General features: G+C 37.8%; 1 pseudogene; it reads right to left on the bottom strand.

The window, feature by feature from the left end:
• Positions 1-7,773: 7,773 nt before the first annotated feature.
• LOC132643724 (flowering time control protein FPA-like) lies at positions 7,774-10,416 on the bottom strand (annotated as a pseudogene).
• Between the last annotated feature and the right edge of the window lie 92 nt (positions 10,417-10,508).

Genomic DNA, 10,508 nt, shown 5'->3' with positions numbered 1-10,508 from the left:
CCAAAACCAATCTGTAATATTGCCTACAGTCTGGAGAGGATGAAAAGACACTGCTAATTTAGTTGATTGGTCGTGACAACTCTTAGTTACAAAAAAAAAAAAAAAATCTCCCCTTGAAGCCTTCATAGGAGGGTGTGCGCCGTTGGTGACAAAAAGGAAGAACTGAAGTTTGGGAGTGTCGAAATCAAAGAACCAGGTATATATGCATGACAAAATCAGGAGAGTGTAAGCACAAGCAATGTCTCACAGTTTAAAGTTTTAGCTTGATACACTCAAGAATTTGTCTAGGGACATGGTCTCTGTGACTCAGGTTAGTAATCCTTTCAGCGCTAATGTATGTGTTTGAACTGCAAAATATGTTAATCAAGTCATACTCCTTTTACCAAAATAACTTTCAAAATAACGTCTCCGATGAATCATTACCTCTCTCCTAAACCGATCCGTTCCCTTTTGTTGCACCCCTTCTAAAACATCGCCTATGCTACTTTTAAAAACATCTTTCTTGTCTCTCTCTCCATTTACTAAAATCCTCAGACCGTTAGCCTTTCTCTTTAACCATCTCTCATACACAAATCTGTTTGAACCTCTCTACATTTCCCTCCTGTTACTAAGTGTTGCTTCGTGTCATCAACCCTTTCCAAACCAAAGCAAAATGGACTCAAATCCTTCATCCTCAAATTTCTTATCCTCATCTGACCAAATTACAAATGAATCCTCCCCGAAATCTCTAACACATGGTGTCACGACCCAACCGGAGGGCTGTGACAGTCACCCGGAGCTAACCTACCTAGCACCTCCTGACATATATCTCATAATCATATCTAGGTGGGCCACATGGCTAACTCATAAATATCATAAACTGTAAGAGACACAAGTTCAATAAATATACACATGTCTATATAATCACCATCAACTATGCCCATAAGTACAAGCCGACAAGGCTGCCAAAAATGATATACAAACTATGAACCAATAAAGTTATAGAGCATCTAAATATATACGTTTATCTACGAGCCTCTACATGGAGTGGGTAACATCATAAAGACGGGACAGGACCCCGCCATGCCCATATATGTACACAAAAGAATAATACCAGCTGTACTGCAGCTCCGAAACAAATGGAGCGCTCCTGAACAGTCATTGATGAAGCAGCCTAGGGGTCTAGTTCGTCTCCCTGTCTACATGCTGGCATGAACGCAGCGTCCACAAACAAAAGAACGTCAGTACGAATAATGTACCGAGTATGTAAAGCATGAGTAACAAAATAATAAAGATATGAAGATAAGATAAGATAAAGAGATCAATCTGTACCTCTGAATGCCTTTTAAGGCAGATGTCATGCGTGCTTAGATTATTTAAAAAAACATTTTCATACATACATATATAGTATCCTGCCCGACCATTTAGGTTCGGTGTTATCATCATCATCTCGCGTCCGGGTTAACATCATAACCTGCCCACTGCAGTGGTGTACACATCTACGTGCCTGCCCGACCAATTATAGCGCGACGCGGTATGAGAAAATACATACATATATATAAAGCATGCATGAGAGCTCAAATAAAATGTTACAACTCTACCGAAGTGACGTAAGGTCGGTAAATCTCCAATTTCTATTATGGAATCATCATCATCGCTATATCTCACCTTGAAGGAATAATTACCATAAGATTAGATGAACAACAATGAATAAAGTCAATACTCATAGGAGAAAGATCAATAATTATGGGACAACTGTCAATAATATCATATGAACCTCAAGAATCACAAGCTTTAGCATTTCTAGAAATGGAGTCATCATAGAGGACATTTGCATGTATGTTCGTATCAAACTGATCATGCCATAAGCAGGAAAGGGTTAGACTTAACATATCTTTTCGTCTCCTTAACTGCTTAACGTTCTCTTCCCAATATCGCAACTCTACATTCAAGAGAATTCGTACTAGAGTTAAGTCTTGAAAACACTCATAAGTTCAAACTAGAGTAATTATTGAGCTAGCGGAATTTGGGCAGCATTTCCCCTATTTTGTATACTTCCACCAAATTCCAAAACAACTCCCAATAAAAAATAACAACATCAAAAATACCATAATTAATAGATTTAATTCAACTTAGGCTTAAGTAAATCCAAAATCCCCTTTCAAAATCAACTAATAGTCATCAACTTCCACTTGATACTTTGTGACCTCCCTACTATGATTCCTTTCCCTTTCAAGACTTGTTAAACCTTTAAACCAATTCAATCATATAAATAAGATGAATAAAATACCTTATAACAGAAGAACTTCACCTCACTCAACTCCTTCCAAGACCAAGTTCATCACAACATTGAATAGAAGCAAGAATAATCGTCTTCCATGGATTATCTTGAGGTTTTAATGTTTGATCTTCTATTTTGATAGTGTGGAAGGTTTTGAAATGTTGGAGAACCTTATAGAACTCTCTAATAATGTGGGGAGATAAGTGTGGAAGGTGGATATGAGAAATGGGATCTTTTGGATATTAAAAAGGGCTGAAAACCGGCCCACCGCCCCGTGATGCGGGGAGTACACGGCACCACAAACTTATATGTGGCCGCATACTCCCTCCACAACATGGGGGTGGTTTCGGGCAGTGATACCAGCCATAATAGCAAGTTCGCGGCCAGTTTGCTTCACAACAAACTTAGTTTGCGACCGCATACTGCCCCAAAATTCCAATTTTTCACGAAAATGCGTTCTTTTCGATTCGTTTGACCTCCAATACTTCTGGGACCTTCTTGGTACTTGTATAAAACTTCATTAACCATATAAGGATCCATATAAATCCCCCTCAAGGTGATTATAAGCACTGTATAGCTCAATGACACGAAATCTTCCCAAAAACATGACACCAATCCTAACCTTCAACGAACTTACTTCCGCCGATTCATTCAACTCTGAACCTTAAGGTACATACTTAAAATTATTAGATACCCTCCTCAACCTTATAAAGGCTTCATGTCCACTTTGGGCTTACGTTAGTTTACTTATAATGCAAACGACGCGAAATTTTCCAAGGTGTAACATCTGGTCCCTCTGAAACCCATAAGCATAGGATGACAAGGAAATTCACGTCATTTTCTACCATTTTCAGTCAAAATGAGCAATGCAATTGAACTGAGAGTTAGAAAATAAAAAAAGTGGGAAAGAAAGAGAGAAGCCGTGCCATTGAAAAGCACAGTGATGAGGAAGAAGAGGACAATGAAACCGTGCCATTGAGAAGAAATTTTAAGAAAAAGGTGGTGGGTAAGATATAAAGCTCTCTTAATCTTAAGTCTGAAGGTGACGAGAGTGAAAAATTGGGTAATGAAAGTTGAAGGGAGAAGGAAGGAGAGGATCAGGATATTCAATCCTCTTCCCAAAAGAAGAGAAAAGTGAGTATCAATGAGAAACCAGGTTCCTCCAAAAGTCAAAAAGGAAAAGAGAACTTGCCATAACAAAAGGTTGTTTTTGGAAGAATCTTTGATATCAACCTACGCGAGAAATCTGGCATGAAAGAATTAATAGAGATGGTGAAATTTCAAAGATGGATTCATCTCTTCACTCCACCAACACCTAGCGTATATGAAGCAAAAGTGACTGAACGTATAGTAGCCTGCTCAAAATTGATGATGGTGCTCTGGCTCTATCAGTAAATGGAACCGAGTTTGTGCTGATTGAGTCAGTACTTGCAGAAATTTTAGGAGTAAAGACAAATGGAGTGAGAGCCGTAACAGGGAAGGGATCCACTGGCTTCAAAAAGGTCATCGTCAAAGTAGCAAGGTCTGCTACAAAAGCGAGTCTCTACAAAAATGAGCTTAAGCCTGAGCACTAACTGGTCTTTAAATTCGTCAACAAGTGCTCTTGCCAAGAGTGGTGGAATGCTCTACCGTCACCTTGGCAGACCTGGTCCTCATGGAAGCTCTAATCTCTTTTGAACCAGTCAACCTATCAGCCATCATGATTGAGCGAATGATAAAAGTGGCAAGGACTGTGCAAGGGAAACATGGTCTCCCTTATGGTTTTTTTCTAACAAAGGTACTTGTACACTTCAAAGTGAGAACTGGAACAGCCTCTCTAGGAACAAAGGGGCACATGTTCTCTATAGCTACTTTGGAAGACTGTGGATATGCGACCAAAGTAGCAGGTAGTGCCAGCCCTTCCACCATCTCAATCTTAATTGAAGCTCAAGAAGCGACAAATGCAGAGATTCAATAGCTTAAGGCAGAAATGCCCTTCTAAAAGCAATATTGCCTGAATAAATAGAAGCACCAGGTTCTGGTACGGAACCAGCAACAGAAATTGAAAATCCCTAAACCATCCCAATAATCCTCCCTAGTCCATGTCTTTTCAAACATGCCCTTTTTTTTGCTTAGATTCTATACTTGTTGGCTTGTCGTGACTTTTGGTACATTTGTAGATCAAATCAATATAATTGCGTACTGAATTGATTACTATCCTCTTTGCTAATATCTATTGGGAAAGTTACTTTGTCTTTGTGTTTTATTGCTGCTGTATCTTAATTACTTTTCGATGATGCCAAAAGGGGGAAGTGTGTGGTTGTAGCGATGAATTAGCAATGCTGTGATCAAAAGGGGAGAAGAACTGCAAAAGTGGTTTAGCAATGATTAGCAATGCTGTGATTAAAAGGGGGGCGGGCTGAAATTAAGGGGATTGCTTTGTGTGCACCACACTGATGAGTGATTTGGTCCTCTAGTCTGTGTTTGCATCATGTTGCTAAGATGTATTATGCTTTAAAATTGGTCTATGTCCCAGGTGGAACAAGTAGGACTTAATTCAGGGTGAACATTGTGTCAAAGCTTGTCATCATCAAAAACGGAAAAATTTATAAGACAAAGTACATTCTATGTTTTGATAATTGTCAAACTGCTGAAGAAATAGAAAGAGACCTGGTTCGCTGTCTGGTCCTTCTGTACGTCGTACAATAGATATAAACAACTGTAAAGATGCACTGCCAACTGTATAGTAGTGCTGTGGCCCATGCCTGAAGTCAAACATAGGATGAGTTGTCTCTATCTCACCCACATGTTCCCCAATATATATACAACTTGTTCCAACATATTTTGCATTACTTGAAGACCTAAACCATCTTGTGCAAATCCTTGCCGCCACAAGTTCTCAAGTGCTCTTAAGAAAAAAGCCACTTGCATGCTAAAGAACCTGATCTAGACACCAGATTATGTCTATGTTCTTTAGGTTGTTGTGAGTCTTTGTTCATTTGTTCTTTAAACTTTAAACGTACTCTTCTTTCAAGAAGCTGTTGTAGGTAGCTTAAATTCTCAGTAGTTGTTAGGAAATTTACCTATTCAATCTATTGAGTGGTACCCTTGTCTAGAGTTAGTTTCAAGTGTATTACTTGGTTTGGCTAGAGTTTGTCAAATGTGGTTGTGTGCTTGGCTAAGGGTAGTCAAGAGTTGTAGCTTATAATAGGTGTATTGTAAGGGCGAGGGATTTATGTGAGTTAAATTCCTAGATTGCAAGAGGTTGTAATATGAAGTTTCTCAATGTAGTGAAGTGAAATCCTACGTGGTTGGTCGTGGTTTTTAATCCCTTGAGCAAGGAGTTTTTCACGGTAAAATCTTGTGTTATTTACCTACCGCACTGTCTAAGCGAAGTGATCGACAACTAGGTCTCTCCATATATTGTTTGGTGGACGCACTGCTATCATCAACAAACAAACTTTAAAATCATGTTTTCTACATGGAAACTAATTAGTAAAGTTTAAGTCACATATCCGAATAAACAAACATTTGTTAAAACCAAAACACAATAAACGGGGGGTGGGGGGGGGGGGGGTTGAAGAAATTTAAAGTTACGGACCTTGTTGCGGTGCAACGAACTGGGGCATCGGCTTCGACTACTCGAATCTCCGGCTTAAGACCGAAGCGACATGACCAGAAACAAAGAAAAGCTCTTACCATCTAAGAACAAACAGAGATAGAAAAAAATCGTAAAGCCGAAGATATATTCGAGCATAAGAAAATGAGAGAGCAGTAGCTTTCAAGGTGTAGGAGATGCTTAAAAGGTAAAAGATGGTGTCTTCAAAACTGGTTTAATTTGATAATGGCGACTGCTAAGAGCTTGCTGTAAAAGGGATGAGCTGTGGCCAAAATCCCCCCTTCAACTAAACTCCAAATGCTAGTATTTATAGGTTGACATTGGAGCCTAAGAAAGTTTAAATTTTGAATACAAAATCGACAATGAAATCTTCTTTGCCGTAAACAAAAGATTTTGTCATGAAAAATAGAGAAGAGCCATTTGGGAAGCAGAAAATGATTGAAGAAGATGAGAGAAGTCAAAAGGCTATGAGGGGGAGAAAGAATAGGGTCTGCTGGCTACTAGGAGGAAAAATGAAGGAAAGAGGAGCAAGGAGATGATTTTTCTTCAGAAATTAACTTCTTGTGGGGTATGTACTAAAGTCTGGGTAAATATTTCTTACTTGAAAAGAGGAAGATTAAGTGGGAATGTGCATGAAATTATTTGGGCACGTGAGAGGGGAGGTTGAATAGCAAATTAATACTAATCATGTCTAGACAGATTTAGGCTTTTTTTAAAAGTCCTTTCTTCCCTAGTATTTCCTTTTGAGCTTCTAAATTGGATTGTAAAATAATTTTATGTTATATAATAGTAGAACAAATATTAACTAAGTAATTAAGTTTATTTATTAAATACTCCGTAATATATTATAGTCACCATCAATTAAATAGATTATGAGATGTTGCACAGTTTAGTGGAAAAAAATGCTATAGTAAAAAATATTACAATTGTATTTTAACAGTGTACAAAGGAGTAGTTTTACTACTTGATTAAGTCAAGTAACATGAGGTACCTTACAAATGATAAAAAGGAAAAAAAATAAAATGATGATGATGATGACGAAGATGGTGATGATAATAATAATAACAACAATAAGAATAATATTAATAGCAATCATAGTACTAATAGCAATGATAATGAAAATAGTAATGACGATAAAGTATTTGATTTATCGATACTTTAGAAGCCCGAGGATATAAATTGGAATAAAGGAGGGTGAAAATTGGGTGTCAAAAGTTGTTACCTATGTTTTCTGCTAGCTCCTTCCATTTTATTTATCACTAGTTTATTGACACGTGCGCTGCACGTGTATGTCAAGTTATGTCAGAGAATTTCGAGACCTCTTTTTTATACTTCTTTTAAACCCTTCCATGATATTGAGATGCATGTGCTCAAATTAAATGATGTTGGCGACTTGACATAACACTCTCACATGTAAATATCATAATATCTTTCTCAAGATTCTCTTCTTCACTGGTGCCTATAAAAACAAAAGTTTTTTTTGAGTACTAATACAGATACTTATATAATAAACATTCAAAATATTACAAACCATAGTAGAGCCCTCCTGGGCTAATAGTTTGGACATAGTAGAATAGGAGGCTCCTCGCAAGTAGTAGACGATGCATTATATATAGAACCAAAAGAGTTTCTAGGACTTATGTCATTCAGGACATTTAAGTTTCCAAGACTAGCATGCATAATAGTAGTAAGTACATTGATATTTTTCACAAAAGAGGCAGTCCCTTTGTGATCTTGTCACACCTGTTTTCCACAAAAGGGAGAGGCCGTACTAGGTAGAACACTTTATTTATATTGGACTGGGTAAGAGCTTTCTTAGCTAGTAGGTGCATGACTGCATTTCCTTGTTTGAAATTATGCCGAATCAGGGGATTTTTCAAGTGCAGCATTAACAACCTAGCTAAAGGAGATCTTCTCAATCAATGCCTGAGCCTTACCCACTTTGACCATTTGGCTTCTACTGGTGTGTCTTAGAAAGAAGATTAGCTATAAACATTAGAGTTTCTTGGTAGTGTTCGTTCTTGTCAACCTACGGTTCTGTTCCCTTCTCCTGTACAGACCCATAAAGTGCAAATTGCAACTTTTGCATTTGACTTGGAAGCCCTATCCCAGAGGCCATAGGCATGCCAGCATGTGGCTGGGAAGCATTAGCACCATGAGTCTGGTAAGACAATGAAGCAATATCTGTTGGTTGTTGAGGAATAGATGAACCATAATGTCCAAAGGCATCTATACCATGAACCCTACTAGAACCACTCACAGCAACTTGATGTCATCCAAACTGAAGCTGCCGAACAACATGGGGCCGGGCTAAGAATTGTGTACCTTGTGAAATGATAGCTGAGTTCGATGTCTGAGGAGGATCACCTCGTGCTTGCAAGTTGAGGTTATCTCTTGCATTTGGCTAAAACTAGAGGCCCTTTGAAAATAATGGTTTGGCTTGTTCAATACATGCGAATGAGCTTGAAGCTGCGTTTGACCAGACGTTTGCTGTTCATATCTCCAAGACTGTTGCTGCATTTTTCCAGGTGCAACAGAAACATCTGATGTAGTCATACCAGTAGAAAGTCCTCAAGCGTGGTTGCTCCTTCCACACTTGATAACTTGTTAGCTGGGAGTATCTTGTCTAGGGTTGCAATAAGTTCAGGTGTTAAAGAAACCCTTTCTTGGGTTGGTGCTGTAGTATGCCTTTGGTGTATAGGATTCCCGGGGTATGCTGCAGTATTACTTGCAAGATTTCTGGGGTATGCATCAGTTAGAGACCCATAGTCAATTGAAGGCTTTAGATCTTTTCGGTAACCTGATTATAGTTCATCGGTGAAACCCTTTCCACATATGGCATTGCATCATACATAGCTTTAGAGGATATTATCCGTGGTGCATCGACATACTGAGGTTGATTGGACCCTGGTGGCAAGGATGTGCCACTAGGTACATGATGTGCAAACTTCAAAACCACCCCATAAAGACGTTCTAGACAAACAACTTTCAAAACCTTCGTGGGGAAGTTAGAAGGTGGCACCAAGAACAAAGTTGTCCATCATCAAATCTTTCCACCGCAGAATGATCTTTGGAACCACTTTTATGTTCATCACAAGTTTTTCATTACAACATTTTCTACTAGCTCCTTCCATTTTATTTTATTATAAGTTTATCAGCACCCGCGTTGCACGTGCATGCCAGTCATGTCGAAAAATTTCGAGACCTCTTTTTTTATTTTTTATCTTAGCTCCTCCCATTATATTGAGCTACACGTGCTCGCATAAAGTTGGTTATACATTGATCGAGAAAGTACTATTATATTTTCTTTTAACAAAAATAATGTACGTAAATATATATGAAGGAGAATACAAACTCAATTTCAATTTAGTATAAAACAAATAATAGGATTCTAGCAATTTGCTAAATTTATCTCTGAGCAAAAGGCTATGAATTCCTTTATTAATTTCTTATATCCCTAATCAACCTTAAAATCCATGCTTGATTACAATGAAAAATGACCTCAAAACATTAGCTTTGACCCACACATGCTTAAAATAAATTGATTTCGACGACTTGACCAAAAACGCTATTAAACTCATTTGTAAATGGCATAATTTATTTCTCAAGATTCTCTCCTTTTATGGGTGTGTATAAAAGCTAAGGATTTTCCCCACTTCTACATTCAATCATAAATGAAAAACAACTTTACTGCTCCTCTGCTTCTTGTTTTTGTGTTATTATTTTTTTCTCTTAACAATCTTGAGTACAACACAGTTTTTCTTGATCAAGAACTATTTATCTTTAATGGACGATCGAAATCTAGTCTAGTTCGTGCTGGGAATCACAATAAGTCTGCACCCAATAATGTCTGTGATTTGTTTCTACAACTGCTGCAGCCACCCCTACATATGCCAATACACAATTCCCTTAGTTCAATCTATCATAAATTTCCATATCTATATTTTCATCTACCAGCTTCGATGACTTGGTTAGCCGCTGTCCAGGAAGCATCTAACTGAGATATTGTTGCCTACGTTTTCTGTTAGCTCCTTTCATTTTATTCATTACTAGTTTATTCACACGTGCGTTGCACGTATATGTCGAGTTATGTCAGAGAATTTTGAGACCTCTTTTTGATATTTATTTTAAACCCTTAAATTATATTGAGATGTATGTGCTCAAATTAAATGATTTGGCAACTTTGCCATACACTCTCATATGTAAATATCATAGTATCTTTCTCAAAATTATCTTCTTTTCTGGGGCCTATAAAAATAAAAGTTTTTTTGGGTACTAATACCAATACTTATATAATAAACATTAAAACTATTACAAATCATAGTAGAGCCCTCATAGGCTAACAGTTTGGACTTAGTATAACTCGAGGCGCATTGAAAGTAGTAGATGACGCGTTAGACATAGAACCAAAAGAGTTTTTAGGACTTATGTCACACAGGACATTTAAGTTTCCAAGACTAGCAACCATATTAGTAGTAGGTACATTGATATTTTTCACAAAAGAGGCAGTCCCTTTGTGATCTTGCCAAAGTTGGTTTTCCACAAAGGGGGAGGCCATACTAGGTAGAATAGTTTATCTATACTGGACTAGGTAAGAGCTTCCTTAGCTAGTAGGTGCGCGACTACCGTTCGTTGTTTAAAATTATGCCT

The sequence above is a fragment of the Lycium barbarum genome, chromosome 6, assembly GCF_019175385.1.
Source record: "Lycium barbarum isolate Lr01 chromosome 6, ASM1917538v2, whole genome shotgun sequence".
NCBI lineage: Eukaryota > Viridiplantae > Streptophyta > Magnoliopsida > Solanales > Solanaceae > Lycium > Lycium barbarum.
Note: the sequence above shows the minus strand (reverse complement) of the source record. Positions and strands in the feature narration are given on the sequence as shown.